This window comes from Schistocerca americana, chromosome 9, assembly GCF_021461395.2.
Source record: "Schistocerca americana isolate TAMUIC-IGC-003095 chromosome 9, iqSchAmer2.1, whole genome shotgun sequence".
Taxonomy (NCBI): Eukaryota; Metazoa; Arthropoda; class Insecta; order Orthoptera; family Acrididae; genus Schistocerca; species Schistocerca americana.
This window is the reverse complement of record NC_060127.1, coordinates 166024073-166039485: the sequence shown is the minus strand read 5'-3', so window position 1 is coordinate 166039485 and position 15413 is coordinate 166024073. Positions and strand designations below refer to the sequence as shown.

General features: G+C 45.9%; 1 protein-coding gene across 1 annotated transcript in view; it reads left to right on the top strand.

Annotated features, from left to right (window-relative positions):
• LOC124550777 (mitogen-activated protein kinase kinase kinase 10-like) overlaps positions 1-15413 on the top strand; it is a 680343-nt gene that overhangs the window by 237912 nt on the left and 427018 nt on the right. The window lies entirely within an intron of this gene.

Below are 15413 nucleotides of genomic sequence, written 5' to 3'. Positions count from 1 at the left end.
TGTAGTACGCAAAAGCTGTAGGTATTCGCTGTTATAGAAATATTTGATAAATGAATATCTGTGTCGTCGGTCCAGTCAAAGCGACTGGTTTCCTTCCGTGGGGCAGGCAGTTTCTATGAACGGCATATAGTGTATCACCTGTCATATACTACACAAATCTAAATAAATGTTAGTATTTTCATATTTTTTATTTTTAATATTTTTTTTTTGGCATCCGAAACCGGATAACATATATTCGAAACCAAATAGCATAAAAGTAGAAATGAACGTCGAAAAAAAATCGTGATCTGAACATCACAGGCACTGCAAAATCGCCGACACCGGCCCAGCAACTTTAAAGTAAAATGTCTCACCTGCACGGGAATGTGCGTAATGGATGTACGAATACAGATTGTAGACACACGGTTGGCGACATACGGAAGTCTGCGTGTGGTGGTGAGTCGTTCACGGATAGCCAAACGGTAAGACGACTGCTCGCGAAAAGCAGGATCTGAGTCCGGGTGCGGCACAAATTTTCACTGTCGTCATTTCCGTCTGGTTGTCCTCATTCGCAGTTGCGAATACATTTAATGTAAAAAGCTGGTTAACAAAACACTCATAAACTATAAAATTTTAGATTTTGTTCGTAGTGGTCTACTGGGGCCAAGATTACGCAAAATGCGAAGTGGCTCATTCAAGGCAACTCGCACTGCATCGCTTAGTAGCGCCTAGTCTCTGGCTACAGCACATACCTTCACATTGTGGTGTGGGTGTATCGTACTTTTCAACTACTTAATCTCTACTACGATATCACTTCGACGTTTCAGTCATTAGTACTGATCAATTATAAGAATATAGGGCAAACTTACTCTCTTTCACTGTTGCTTTCTGTCTTCGTGTAACGACTGACCACTCAGATGGCGAATCTTTGCTAACACGGCGTACGCTCATTTACCGCTAATAATGTGTCTATTGTCAGTATGCAGAGAGAAATCGAGTCGGCTCATCGATGGAGCCGTCCCATTGATAGCAACCTTCCTAAACAACTACTGTCCTGCCTATCAACATCGTCATATCCGTAGGCAATTGAACACGTATGTGAGATGGTGACGTGGGGAGTTGCTCGTTCTGCAGGGCCTGTGACAAGCAAGCATTGTTGAATTGAAGCAAGAAGCGCAAGATGTTTAGGATAGTCTATTGCAGGATGCCACTCGCCATCTTTATGATAGTTTGCATACTGCGTAGCCACAAGAAAAATGGTTCAAATGGCTCTGAGCACTATGGGACTTAACATCCATGGTCATCAGTCCCCTAGAACTTAGAACTACTTAAACCTAACTAACCTAAGGTAGCACACAACACCCAGTCATCACGAGGCAGAGAAAATCCCTGACCCCGCCGGGAATCGAACCCGGGAACCCGGGCGTGGGAAGCGAGAACGCTACCGCACGACCACGAGCTGCGGACAGCCGCAAGAAGGGCGAACCCTGTGGATTGATATGATCTTTGGACACCTGTCACTGCGACATGTGTCTTTCATTTGGTCTTCTACCAATGACTAACTACATGTCACCGTTACTTGTGTCCGCGGCTCGTGGTCTTGCGGTAGCGTTCCGCTTCCCGCGCACGGGGTCCCGGGTTCGATTCCCGGCGGGGTCAGGTATTTTCTCTGCCTCGAGATAACTGGGTGTTGTGTGTCTTTCATCATCATTTCATCCTCATTCACTCGCAAGTCGCGTTAAAGAACTTGTGGAGCGGCGGCCGAACCGCCCCGCGAAGGGTCTCCCGGCCACCAGTCCCGTACGCTCATCATCATTACCGTTACTTGTCAATAAAACGACCACGCCACTGAGAGTACTGCATTATTTTTCCGGCATTGTAATTTACGTAAAAATGGTAAATTACACGGGAAGTGTGTGATCTGTCCTCCCAAAAGGAGTGGGATGAGGCACTAGCGTGGAAAACTGCTCGTTTTACGACGAGAAAGAGGTTCGAATGATTACTATCTCGAGGACAGAGAGAGGAACTTTGGTAATGCGAAGAAACAAAATTCCGACGCACTAGAACCAAAATCACACATATCTGAATGCTGTAACTTTCTGGTATATTTCCGTCTGCTTAAAATAATGACGCTGTCTCAACAACCAACCTTTTCTGCTGACGTGATAGTGCTGCACGGCTATTGAGTCTTCAGAGTGCAGTTTAAGTGGTCAGAGCGAAGTCAAACTGAACGATATTCACAGAAAATGTTTTTGGAGAGGGGTGAGGATATAACATCCCGATTCCCTCCTCTGCCACTCGATGTCAGCGAGTCCTTACAATGGGCATTATCTGCTGCCTGTCGGATGTCCAGTCCGAATAACTCGATCGTCCATCAGCGGGCACGGATATTTAGTATTAGCCGTCTAGCGGCGCGTTGCGGTACTGCGGGGCGACGGTTCCAGTATCAGGGTGTGTACGACCCGGGACAGCCGGGAGACCCGGGAAAAACCTGTGAATTTTTTCATCCGGGAGAAACCCGGGAATTGTTCAGAATTCCGGGAATTTTTCATTGTTGTAGTTTTCAGTTAAATTTTTGTGATTTTGGCTGGTAAGAACCGATACTCTAACAAAGGATATTAGTGTATCCCGCTACTGCAGAATAATTCTGCAGCAACAAAACATGAACGAGAGAAAAAAAAAGAAAAAGGAAATGAAATTTAAGTTGCAAAGGAAATGCTCCATATACAACAACAAAACACAGTGCTCAGACGAGCGTCTGCCAACAGCGAAGTGTGTCAAAGGCTTTAGAAAGACTATGCAATACTTTATAACAACAAATTGCCTCCGATGAGCGTGACGTGACAACTGTTTAAATTTGATTCGTTTGAGCAGTTAGGGGCGGGCTCTTCGGCACGCGCAGTTGCTTCTGGTTACAGAAGTGTGTCTAGGTGCCACTATGTAATATTGCCCCGATTCGGAAATATTGTAGATCTGGAGCTGATGCACAGAGCAGTCTGAGTTGTGGTGGGGAGGTAGGTTGTCTCCACGTGACCTGTGTTTACGTTCAGTGATTTTGTTGTTTCCTCTTCGTTTATTGCTCTCGCGTTAAATGAAAACAAAACGGATTTTTGTGGCCGGGAGCTAGCAAATGAATTTAAATACGTTCGCATGATTACGGAAGGCTAAAATATGTTATTAGTTTCATATTTTATTTCCACCGGACAGGCAAGCATTAATCGCCTTTTTGTCGGTTTGCTAAAGAGATTTGGCTTTTATTAAATCTGTTCCGCTGAGGCAGTAAATTTATTTGAAACAAAGTGTTTAATTTCAAACTGTTCGCTGCATTTCAAGTGCACGAATGACATTGTGCCATAATAAAGGAGCAAATATGAGATAATGCAGTACTGGTACTCGAAGAAAATTTGCATCTGAATCTGGACATACTAATGTGCACTTTTAGCCGAATTATGGATTTTAGTATGGTTCACGAAATTCCAATGCTCCTGAAGTATCCTCTGATGTCTTGTGTCTTTTGTGCCTTAATGTAAGAGCTTTTAATGTTTTACACGTACGAACATATGGGCTTCCTGCGTCATAATAGCTGCGCAAGCGCGGCGACGCCTGTTATCTGGCGCTCTCTGGCAACTGCTGAAACGAACCTCTTTCTAACAGGTCGCGGGAAAATCTTGCGATTGGTGGTTTGAAAAGCGTTACATTCAAAGTAAATTTCCGTTTACGCAAGATGAACTAAGTGCGAGGATGTACGATGAATTTCTTAAATCACAAAGTGTTTGACTCTCATTTAATTATAAATCAACCCTTTGAGGACGACCATTTAGAAGAATTTCGAGCCCAGAAGATGAGTCATTTACATCGTTATAAAAAATTTACTGGCACATTTGTGTGATTTATCTTAAAGTGTAACATGCGCAAAAAACAAATCATTATATGTGGAAGCTTAGCTTCTCTTCCAGCTTATTAATCTTCTTATGTGAATGCTATGTATTATAATTTAAACCATTAACTTTCCTTATTTGTGTGTTCGCGCTACTTAAAGAGTGATCTTGCTATTGACTGACTACATCACGTGTCCTATGCTGTCATCAGCTGGCGAGATCACGTGACATGACCTATAACTGGCTTACAAAAGCACATTGCAATCTGGATTTCAATGCTTCGGAAAGTGACATGCGGTGTTTGTCGGAATTCAGATTTATACCTTCGTAATACGAAAATATGCAGCGTACATGTTGCTGCACATCAAATGTGTTTTCCCCCTGAGATTCGTTTTCTAAAGTGCCGGGAAATCCTACGTCGGTATATAAAACCAGAAACATAAAATGATTGATGAGTTATACAGTGCCGAGGAAGAGTATACTTTCACTTAACACGGAATAAGTGTATTTTCACCCGGGAGATAGTGTATTTTAACCGGGAAATCTTGTCCATACATACACCCTGAATATGTACCAAAACTGCGGACGTGTACTTGCAAACAAAACAGTCGGTTAATTAACTTTATTTCATCGAGATGACTGCGCTCGTAAGGGAGCACGGCTGCATAATGCGGACGGCACGCTGGGGCAGAGATGAATGGGGAGTGAAGCGTGTTGGAGTGTTGGGCGTCAGCATACAGTTGTCATGCCGGCATACGTGCCACAGCGCCGGTGGGGGTGGCATTATTTATAGCAGGGGGGGGGAGGAGATGCTGCTGCGCCGCGTCACTGCGGGGGCGCGCAGGGGATCGAAATAGCGACCCCGTGACCCCTCGGCCGCATCCAGTATTCAGCGAGTCGTAACCCTGCCCTGCCGCGGCGTGGGGAAGCAGCGGCGCGGCGAGCAGTCGTCACCAGAAGACGCTGCAGGTGTGGTCAACTACGTCGTTTTACTTTACTACCTGGTAGTAATTACAACATGGTACAGAGAATTATGACCCGCAGGAGACATCAAGCTGGTACTTGAAACACCGTCTGCAGCCTCGATAATGACCTCAATTCAGCGAGGGAGACACTCCACAAGTTTCTTCAGCCATGTCATATCCAACATAGCCACCCGTTGATGATTATATGTCGCAGAACTACCACACTGCGCACACTTTCGTTGCTGCGTTTCACCTGCCTTTCCAAGTGGTTCCAGACATTTGCTGTGGGATTATGATCGGCTGATTTATCGGGACAGTCGAAATGTTATACGATGCTTGAGACCTCATCAAACGAGGAACGTTTTTGTCGATCCCTGTGAAGACGGCTCTTGTTGTCTTGGAAGAGGAAGTGTCCACAGCTTAATGGTCAGGAATATGTAGGACAAAGGATAACATTTGGTTAGAAATTCTGTGGCATACAGCAAACCAGCGCTTAACAGTATTGGTTAAAATCAGTCTTGTTTGCAATTTTATTTTTTTTTATTTTTCAACGACGCGTGTCTACCTGAGCCCCCCTCTTACTCCGTTACTCGCTCCTGTGAACAGGAACGCGGTATGGAGATCTTGGTGCCTCTCGCGTCCGTCTAGAAAATATAACCTGAAGATGACTAAATAAGGCGAAACGCGTCGTTGAAAAGTAAAAAACTTCAATTGCAACCAAGGCTGTTTTTAATCAATAACATTTGGTTACCGAGAATGTTGAAACGAACGTCGTGGTTCGTGTCGACGGGAATCTGAATGAAAAGTAAGAACTCGTGGTACGAAAAATATCCCGAGTACATCTCAGAACCACCTGTGGCCTTAACTACAGTCTCGCCTCATTGCGCCATCCAACATGAGAATGCGCAATGGACACGAGTGTTATAGTGTATACTTGTATATAATCAAAGCTTTAACCTCTATGTGTTGTGAAAGCCCCCCACAAAAGTAGCGGCTCTAAACCACCTGCTGCTCTGCTGTTCCCGCTACGACAGGCCAAACTTTAGAAGACGAATCTGGCCAGACAGCCAAAACTGTGTTTCCACATCCTAACATCCTTTCAAGAGGCCGACAGTCATCTCAGAATGCCAATATGTGAGGACACCGAGCTATAGCAGGTGTACGGAGCTAATGTGTTGCTCGATTAGTTACTTAATTACGATGATCAACCTCGTAAATGTTGCAAAATGGTGGCAGTTGTTGAGGTACTTGTTAGAAGAAACTTCATATGTTTCTGTTGTTTGTCTTGGTAATATGTAATTAAATAGTAGTAAGATGTGTCGAAAATCCACTAGTAACATTAAAAACATATGTAATTCTAATACACTGAATAGCAATGTAACTGATTAAATAGCTGGACAGCTAGAGCCCAAGTAAATAAAAATGAAAAATTCTTTCTGCAATGGCGCCAAATCGGAAGCATCGAGAACTGGTGGAGGGGTAGCAGTACCTCTTAACATACGAGCCACAGTTTGCTAACTGTAGTGCCTGTTTATAGTCAAACGATACTCCGCCACATTACAGGTATGCTTTTCACGCTTCTGACAAACTCGGTGCAGTTTCTGCCCGTGGCCCACACTTCTTAACTCCCTCGACATGGCGTCCAGCTGAGTTGTGTGCAGCGGCGCAGCCTGCGCCTCTCACACCACTGGCACGTTGTTCCTTGGTGAGTCCATATCGAAGGCTTTTATAGCCAAATGACATTCAGAACATAGGGGTCCACAGCGCAGCTCGTATTCACGATGCAGACAGCTGACCGAGCGCAGTCGCGCATTTGTTAGCGCACCGGACTCGCATTCGCCCGCGTCCGGCCATCCTGGTTTAGGTTTTCCGTAATTTCCATAAACCGCTCAAGGCAGCTCCTGGGATGGTTCCTTTGGAAGGGAGTTGCCACTTTCCTTCCCATCCTCCGTCTTTAATGATCTCGTTGTCGACGGGACATCGAACACCAATCTCGTCCTCCGCAAACCGCTGTGGGAAGACACTGACCAGGGAAAGTAATTTTAATTGACCGGAGCATATTTAGTTTCTCTGTACCTCGAATTCCGTTTCGTTTACGATGAACATCATGCATTATCACTATTGAAGCCGTTTCCTCCGCATGGTCGTTGTCGGTGACGTTTATCTCTCTGTTTCGTATCAGGCCCTCCTTGGCGACAAACAAACATGGAATATGAAATTTCGGTGACTCGCGGTTTGCAATACCTGCAACACTATTATGCACTCGGTTTTTACCTCTCGCAGATATAACAACAATGGCATCCTTCGCTCTGGGCACAACTTCACGTATTGATATGCCTCCTGCCAAGAGGTGCCACGCTCGGAATTGCTCGGTGCAGAAACATAACTTCGGACCACAGTCTTCCACTCCGCCTTGGTGCGAGATTTACTGATTCTCTGTTTCGTTCATTTTGTGTGCCGTTTCGGTAGCTCGCTTACAATTGATGCGTGTTCCAATGATACGTGTTACAAACCGGACACAATGGAAAGGATCAGGCCCCTTTGCTTTTTTCTTTCATCACTCGTTTATTACATCAGAGAAATACACGTTTTAAGACAAAATTTAAGTACATGCAATAGTGCTCCCAGTAAAGGTTAACATAAGTAGTGACGAAACTTAGTTGTCTTAAGGGTTTCTCCTGGCAACAAATTTTAAGGAGGCAATGTAAGATTTATATCAATTTAGCTCAAACACGTAGCTAGTGATTGAATCACGACACAGACACTTCAACAATAAATAGCGTGAATTTGTACTCACAGTAACCAACTAATCAACAGCCTTGCCATTGAATAAGTAGTAGGCCACTTGGAACGAATTAGCAACACCCCGCAACTAGGGGAGTCAATACCGACAGTCTTTTAATGTCTTGCTCCCCATTAAATAAACGAACTTACAGTAATTAAATGAACAACAAATCAAACACACTACGCTCCTTTCCAAACTCTTCAGTGGAAGCCAAGCCAAAATGAAGATTCCATTAACTGACTAGCACTGAAGTCAGACTAAAGCTCATCTCTGTGTTCCCAGACACACATGGGGCAAACTTATACAAGACAAGATTTTGAAGGCAGTAAAACCGGTAGTGGAGCTAACTCGTGCCACTGAAAATTAAGGTACTAGACCGGGGCACAAGGTGGTATACAATGAGGTTGCCTTAGTGCTATACTGCGCTCCAAAATAATAATTCAAATGGCCAATTCAAAATTAAGTACACATAAACCAGGATTAATAAACGAGGAGTGACACCAGGTCGCTCGAAGGGATGACAACACTTAATTGAAAAGACAAATGCCGGAAGCGGCAGTAACATCAAACACCTTCTCCGAGTTTTAACCAAGGGTCACTTCCCGCTATACAAGTAAACATTTAACCAAGCACAAGGAAGGAACCCCAAAGAGAAAATTCAAATAAAACCCCCAAAAGATTATAAAGGACAGGGGACCGCAACTATTTAAATTTAAAAGAATTAGCTGTCACCAAAGGTACTGTAAACACGAAGGCCACACTTAAGAGGCCACCAAAATTGGTTACAAAAGGTCTTATACATTTACTCCTTTTCTTTAAAGAAACATAAGGCTGCTTAACTTCTGCTGGACGTCCGGTGTGGCTCGTGTAGGATACACCAGGCAGCAACCCAAGCTAGGCGGTCGCAAGGCACGGCGAGCAAAATCAGGAGAGCAGACAGGCAGGCAGCCAACACATATCCTCCATGCTGAACCGGCAGACCACGTACAACCAACTCCACACATACGTGGTTGCTTCCCACCTCGTACATCGCGGCGTCTCAGCAGGTAGCCCGAGCAAACGTCAACTGCTACTCGCCCCGCAAATGCGAAAAAGAAGAAGGCAACCAAAGATAAGAATGGATCGATAATGGACATCCAAGAGACTGGCGCGCCAGTAACGAGCGCCACGGCTCAACAGTCACGTGAACATTGCCTGGTTAGGGACACCGATATGTACGCCGATTACAATCTTGTCCAACTATCCGAGTTGCCCCCGTCTTCTTTACTAACTATGTTTACATTTGGTGTTAGACTAATGAAATTGTTGGCTTCCTCTTCACTTGATACGGCAGTCTTAACACGGTCCACTGTGCGTGCATTCGATTCGGACTTGTCTTTAACCACCACTTGTTCTTCGTTTCTTGTCAGTCTTCAACGCCATTTTTAACACATTATGGGGGTACCGGGACAAAATTAGACCCTGCAGTGAAACATAATGAGTGAATGAGTGGCGCAGTGATCAGCACACTGGACTCTCATTCGGGAGGTCGGCAGTTCAGATCCGCGTCGCCCATCCAGAACCACAGTTTCCCTAAATCAGTTACGCACAGCCGATTACCTTAGCTAACCCGATCTTCTTCTCTGCCGCTAATCACCTCGTCGTAGACGGGATATTAAACCATAATTTTCTTCCATCATATTGTAAACCACCGTGGGGAGAGAACTGAAGAAGGCTGTGAAGCTGAGTTAAAGTAGTGAGCGAAAGAGAAAGAGCCGTTTCGAACTAGCACGATTGGCAGGTGGCCTAACCCAAAGGAGAGAGAAGTGGGAAGGCTACACGAACATCCTGGCCAATGCGAAGCACTTCGTACACTGCTGACAGTTGAAGTTGCAGCAGACATTACGTCGGTGTGAAATGTACTGCTCCCGCGTTCGATTCCCGGCGGGGTCAGGGATTTTCTCTGCCTCGTGATGGCTGGGTGTTGTGTGATGTCCTTAGGTTAGTTAGGTTTAAGTAGTTCTAAGTTCTAGGGGACTGATGACCATAGATGTTAAGTCCCATAGTGCTCAGAGCCATTTGAACCATTTGAAATGTACTGGAGGCTTCACAACTGTAGAATTTGGGTAGGAATAACAACCTCTACATTCTGTATACACTGCGATGACAAAAGTCGTGGGATAGGGATATGCATATATACAGATGGCGATAGTATCGCGTACACAAGGTATAAAAGGGCAGTGCAGTGGCGGAGCTGTCATTCGTACTCAGCTGATTCACGTGAAGTGGTTACCCACGCAGTTATGGCCGCACTACGGGAATTAAGACTTTGATCGTGAAATGGTAGCTTGAAATAGAAGCATGGCACATAGCATTTCTGAAATCGTTACGGCAGTCAATATTCAGAGGTTCACAGCGTCAAGAATGTGCCATGAGTAGCAAATTTACCTCTCACCACGCACAACGCAGTGGCCGACGGTCTTCACTTAACAACTGTTTGCATCGAGTTGTCAGTGCTGACAGACAAGCAACACTGCGAGAATTAACCGCATAAATCAGTGTTGGATGTACGACGAACGTTGCGAGGTGTCGGGGCTAGCAGTGTATTTAACACTAAATTCTTCTAGAATCTCCATATGGAAATGATGCTCTAAGCCCGCACTTTTCTAACTCCGACTTTTGCTGTTGCACATGGATTAAGAAGAAACGCGAACTGACTCTAATCGACCCTGCAAGTGGAGTAGAAAAGAGTTTGGCACCTGCAATAATTTAATTTGATAGAAATTAATTAGATAAAGGAAAGTTTCAGTAATATAGTGAGAAATGAAAGGGTTGCTCTACCGATCTACACAATGGAAGTTCTGTCCAAAATAACAATTTGTTTTTTTATGACTAAACTCAAAATAATAAACACAACACATGAAACATTTACAATACGTAAAATTGGATACTCAAATAAATGCTGTGAAGGTGAAGTTGTCCTTAAACTAGCTTGTAACGATTATGACCAAGTGGTATGTGGAGCTAATTCCTTGCAACCCAAATCTTAAGCCAACCCAACATTAATTGGTGTTACAGTAATTAGAACTCAGACAATGAATACCCAATACAGAACCACGTAAGAAAAGACGGGAACAGGCGCGCTCTGATTATCACAGAGCAAAATTCCCTAATCTGCCGGTGCTACGGACATACATTACCAAGCTGTCTTCTTAACTGCAAGGACACGATGTGGCGTACCGGAAGCGATGGCTGGTTGCTTCGACGTCCAGTTGTGGTGATGATAATGTCACGAGTATAGCCCAAAATAAATTATCCTGGTCTGGTTGTTCCAGACTAAAGACTTCCTATCAGTACAAATGCGCCTCTGAGGGAGACAAAGAATGCTCGCCACACGGTACAGTGATCGATTTTAACAAGCGAAGTCACACAGTAACTCCGATACAGTCAACTTTAGCCAAAAGTGCTCAAGACGGACAACATAAGCTGCTTGTACGCAGAATGCTCAATTGCCAACTGTACTTGGAAAGTTACATTGAAGTCGAAACTTCAGCAACTTCGTCAAACAGTTACAATTAAATGAAAGTATATTAGACAGCCAACGGAAGGCAGGCTGTCCAGAGCAGCGAGAGCTCAGTCTTGTAAGCTACTCCGACCGAAAGGCGAGAGCCGACTCTCTCGAGGGCACCTGTAAAAGCCCAACACAAAACATTCCCGCCCCCACGACAGTGGCCGTGGTTAAAACGTGCCAATCAGCAACTCTAAAACCGGCGGAAAATTCCACTCTATAGCCGACGCACTACTATTCCGCCAATGGAGACACTTGGCGCCAATTTCTGCGCTGATTTTGCTACGTCACGGAGCTATCCCCTGAGCAAGCCAATCACAGTTATGATTTTGCAGAAAACGCGGGAATTTGCCCGCCAAGACTGCCTAGGAACACAAGTCATTCCCACGCCTCGCTGGTAGCCCGCCAGAAAGTGTTTTCACTAATTTTCTGCGAAGTAACGGAATCTCTAGCCCAGCCGCTCCGTCAGACACCCGTGGGCGTGTCGTTCCCGCTCTTATGACAATGTCGGCGTCTGGAAAGCATCCACTCGACTCCCTCACACCCGTCGACTTAACCCTTTCAAGATCAGCAGTACCAGCCTGTCGCCGGACCTCCGGTGTGACCAGAGATGCTGCGTTATAAGTGCGCGTGTGAAGGAATAGCGACTTTTCACCACATGCAATTAGAGAGGAAAACCGAATTACTCAGGGTAAGATAGGAATATGAGAGGGGGCTCATGCCACCTCCCAAAGTATCGGTTAGAGCAGTGCGGCGAAATCTGGCGAGTGCCTCTGCTAACAGCACGACATCGCCTGCGGCGCCTCTCCTGGGCTCGAGACCGTGACAGTTGGATCGTCGGTGACTGGAAAACCGCGGCATCGTGAGATGAGTTCCGATTTCAGGCGGTAAGAGCTGACAGTAGGGTTAGAGTGTGGCGCAGACCCCACGAAACGATAATTCGGGGTCTGTGTATGTCCACCTTTCTAGAGATGCTAGCGGGACTCGGCTGTTCGATAGAGGATGTCAAATTAAACACCTTTCAGTCTTATTTTATTAGACAACCACTTTCAGCGCTTTACTATCCCATCTAACAGTCGGCAGGTGACGGTTGAAGTGATCTACTACTACTACTACTACGTGATCAGGCCCAGTGGACCGCACGCATCTACAAGTTTCCTCCTCCACTGTATTCTGTCCATTGCTGCTATCCGCCATTCGTCCACATCTATTGACATTTGGTTTAAATCTTCATGGAGTCCATCCTTACAACGCTTCTTGGGTCCCCCTGGCGGTCTCTTTCCTGTAGGTGTGAAATCCAGGAGCTTCCAAGGCCATCTGTGATCCTCCATCCGGGCCACATGGCCGGCCCATTGCATTCGTTTGGCTTTGACAGTTCCTGCTATGTTGGGCTGCTGGTATAGTTCCTCAACCTCTTGGTTGTATCTGATCCTCCATTCCCCTGTATTTGCATCCGGAACCGGACCGAAGGTCTCCCGAGGCACTTTTCTCTCAAAAACAAGGAGCTTATGGAAGTCCTGTTTCCGGATACTCCACGTCTCATAGCCATATAGAACAACAGGCTGGATCTGGGTTTTGTACAATCGAATCTTGAACTGTCTGGAGAGATACCTGGAGCGAAGCAGTTGTGCTAGGGTGTGGTAAGATCGGTTTCCTGCTTGTATTCTGGCATTGATCTCTGTTTCACATGATGAGTTCTCAGTGAAAAGTGCCCCTAGGTATTTGAATTCTTGCACTCTCTTGTAGGAATGCTCCCCAACCTGCAGTGATTGTAGATGATCACAGTATGACAATGACCACGCTTCATAACGAGGTACTCTGTCTTGGCTTCGTTTATGTTTAGCCCAAATTTGCTGACAGCCTCTTATAGTGCTTTGGTTGAAGTGATCACTGTAGCAAATATCTACTAATACCAGTTTTGCTGGCCCTTGTTTTGATCACAACCTACGGAGATACTTCCTACACAACGGTCAGGGGCGTGAAGGTAGCGTAGTAAAACGCTGAAAGGTTTTTAATTTGACGTCCTCATAGATCCAGATTGTCACCAGGGCGCTGCGCAAACTGGTGGTGGTCCCATAATGTTGTGGGCCTTGTTTGCTTGGAATGGACTGGATCCTCTGGATGTTCGGCTACTTCGAGACCATTTGCAGCCATTCGTGGACTTCATGTTCCAAAACAGCAATGAAATTTCTGTGGATGACAATGCGTCATGTCATTGGGCGACTATTGTTCGTGATTGGTTTGAAGAACATTCTGGACAGTTTGAACGAATGGTTTGGCCTCTCAGATCCCCGTACATAAATCCACTAGATCTTTCGTGGGACACACTCGAGAGGTCAGAATGCTGCACAGGCGAGGCTTTCGTAATTACGGACGGCTACAGAGGCAGCATCACTCACCACATCTGCAGGGGACTTGTTGAGTACATGTCATACCGAGTTGCTGCACTAGGCCGGGCGAAAGGAGGCCCAATATAATATTACGAGGTACGCCATGAGCTGTGTCACCTCAGTGTATAAGTGAGGAAAGCACAACCCGTTTCTAATTCAGGAATCAAATTCCAGTATACAGAATAAGATTTTCACTCTGCAGCGGAGTGTGCGCTGATATGAAACTTCCTGGCAGATTAAAACTGTGTGGCGGACCGAGGCTCGAACTCGGGACCTCTGCATTTCGCGGGCAAGTACAGGAGAGCTTCTGTAAAGTTTGAAAGGTAGGAGACGAGGTACTGGTAGAAGTAAAGGTGTGAGTAGATATGAAGACTGAAGATGTAGAAAGTTAATAACGTTTGTTTTGTGTAAACAGCGTTGTAAGAGTTTTTAAGTCAAAAATTTGGAGGCATTACTTTCCAGGACGTCCTCGTAGTAAAAGCCCGGTGGGGGAGTATTCTGTAGCTGCGCGCGGTCCTCTCTGCCTGACCGCGTAAAGTATGCGCACAAGAAGTAAACTTTCATTATTTGCTATTCTTCCTGGTGTTGCAATTTTAATGGCTGGCGGTGTACATTGGCGTGCGCCGCCAGTAACTGCCGCCATGAATATTAACGCTGCCGTTACGCAAGTCGTCTCGGCTGTTACATTGCTGCGGCATTGAATCCTCAATACGCACTGGTGCCGGTTGCATCACGGCTGACGCGCACGCCTAACAGCGGCGGATAGGTGCCCGGTGACGTCAGGGGACATTTTTACAGCGCCGCCGCGGGAGAAAGCAGGGTCGCGCGCGGCAACGCGGAATCCTGGTCCCGTCCAGCGGTAAACAAGGCGCCACGCCCCCTCACCAGCTGCCCACTCTCCTCTCCGCTGTCAGGTACTGCTGGCGCAGCTCTACAGACTTTTGAGTTCCAGTTGACGCTGGAGACCGTCTCACGCGTAATAGGCCAAACAAGAAAGACACACACACACACACACACACACAGTGTGTGTACTGATGAGCGAGAACATTTTGACCATCTGCTTAGTAACGTGTTGGTTCGCCTACAGAACACAATACGAGGTTTCTCGGGAAAATACGTATAAAAGTTGAATAATGTCTTTATGTTACAAGTTGCAGTCACCGCCAGGTGGGACTACTACTGCTGTAATCAATCCCATCAACGCCCAGTTCGAGTCAGAGCACTCTGCTTGAAGGTGGGAGTGTGCGGCAGCTTGTTGACAGTTACCCTTTTTCACCTGCCGTCGCCATGGAGCTCTCTCTGATTGAGGAACAGCGCGTCAACATCAAGTTTCTTGCAAAGCTAGGCAAGAATGGCCGTGAGATGTTTGAGTGTTTAAAACAGGTTTACGGAGACAATTCTCTGAAGGAACCAACCGTGAACAAGTGGTTAAAAAGGTTCGGGGATGGCCGAGAAGAAGTGAACGATGACCCTCGGCCAGGACGCCCGTCGACACCGAGTTCCGATGTAAATGTAGAACGAATTTGGGCTTGTGTTCTTAAAGACCGTAGATTGACAGTCAGAATGAATGCTGATGAGCTGTCAATCCCCAAAACAATCGTTCACGAAATCCTTACACAAAAACCTGAAATGAAGAAATTGTATGCGAAAATCGTACCGAAGCTCTTGACGCCAGAACAGAAAGTAAAGAGGGTTGAGAGCTGTGAGGATTGGTTGGAAGCAGAGGAACGAGGGGACTTTCTCAACCGAGTCATCACTGAAGACGAGTCCTGGTTTTACGAATTCGATGTGGAGCACAAATCTCAAAGCAAGGAATGGAAACTAGCAGGAGAACCGAGAACAAAAAAGTCGCGAAAATCAAGGTCCAAT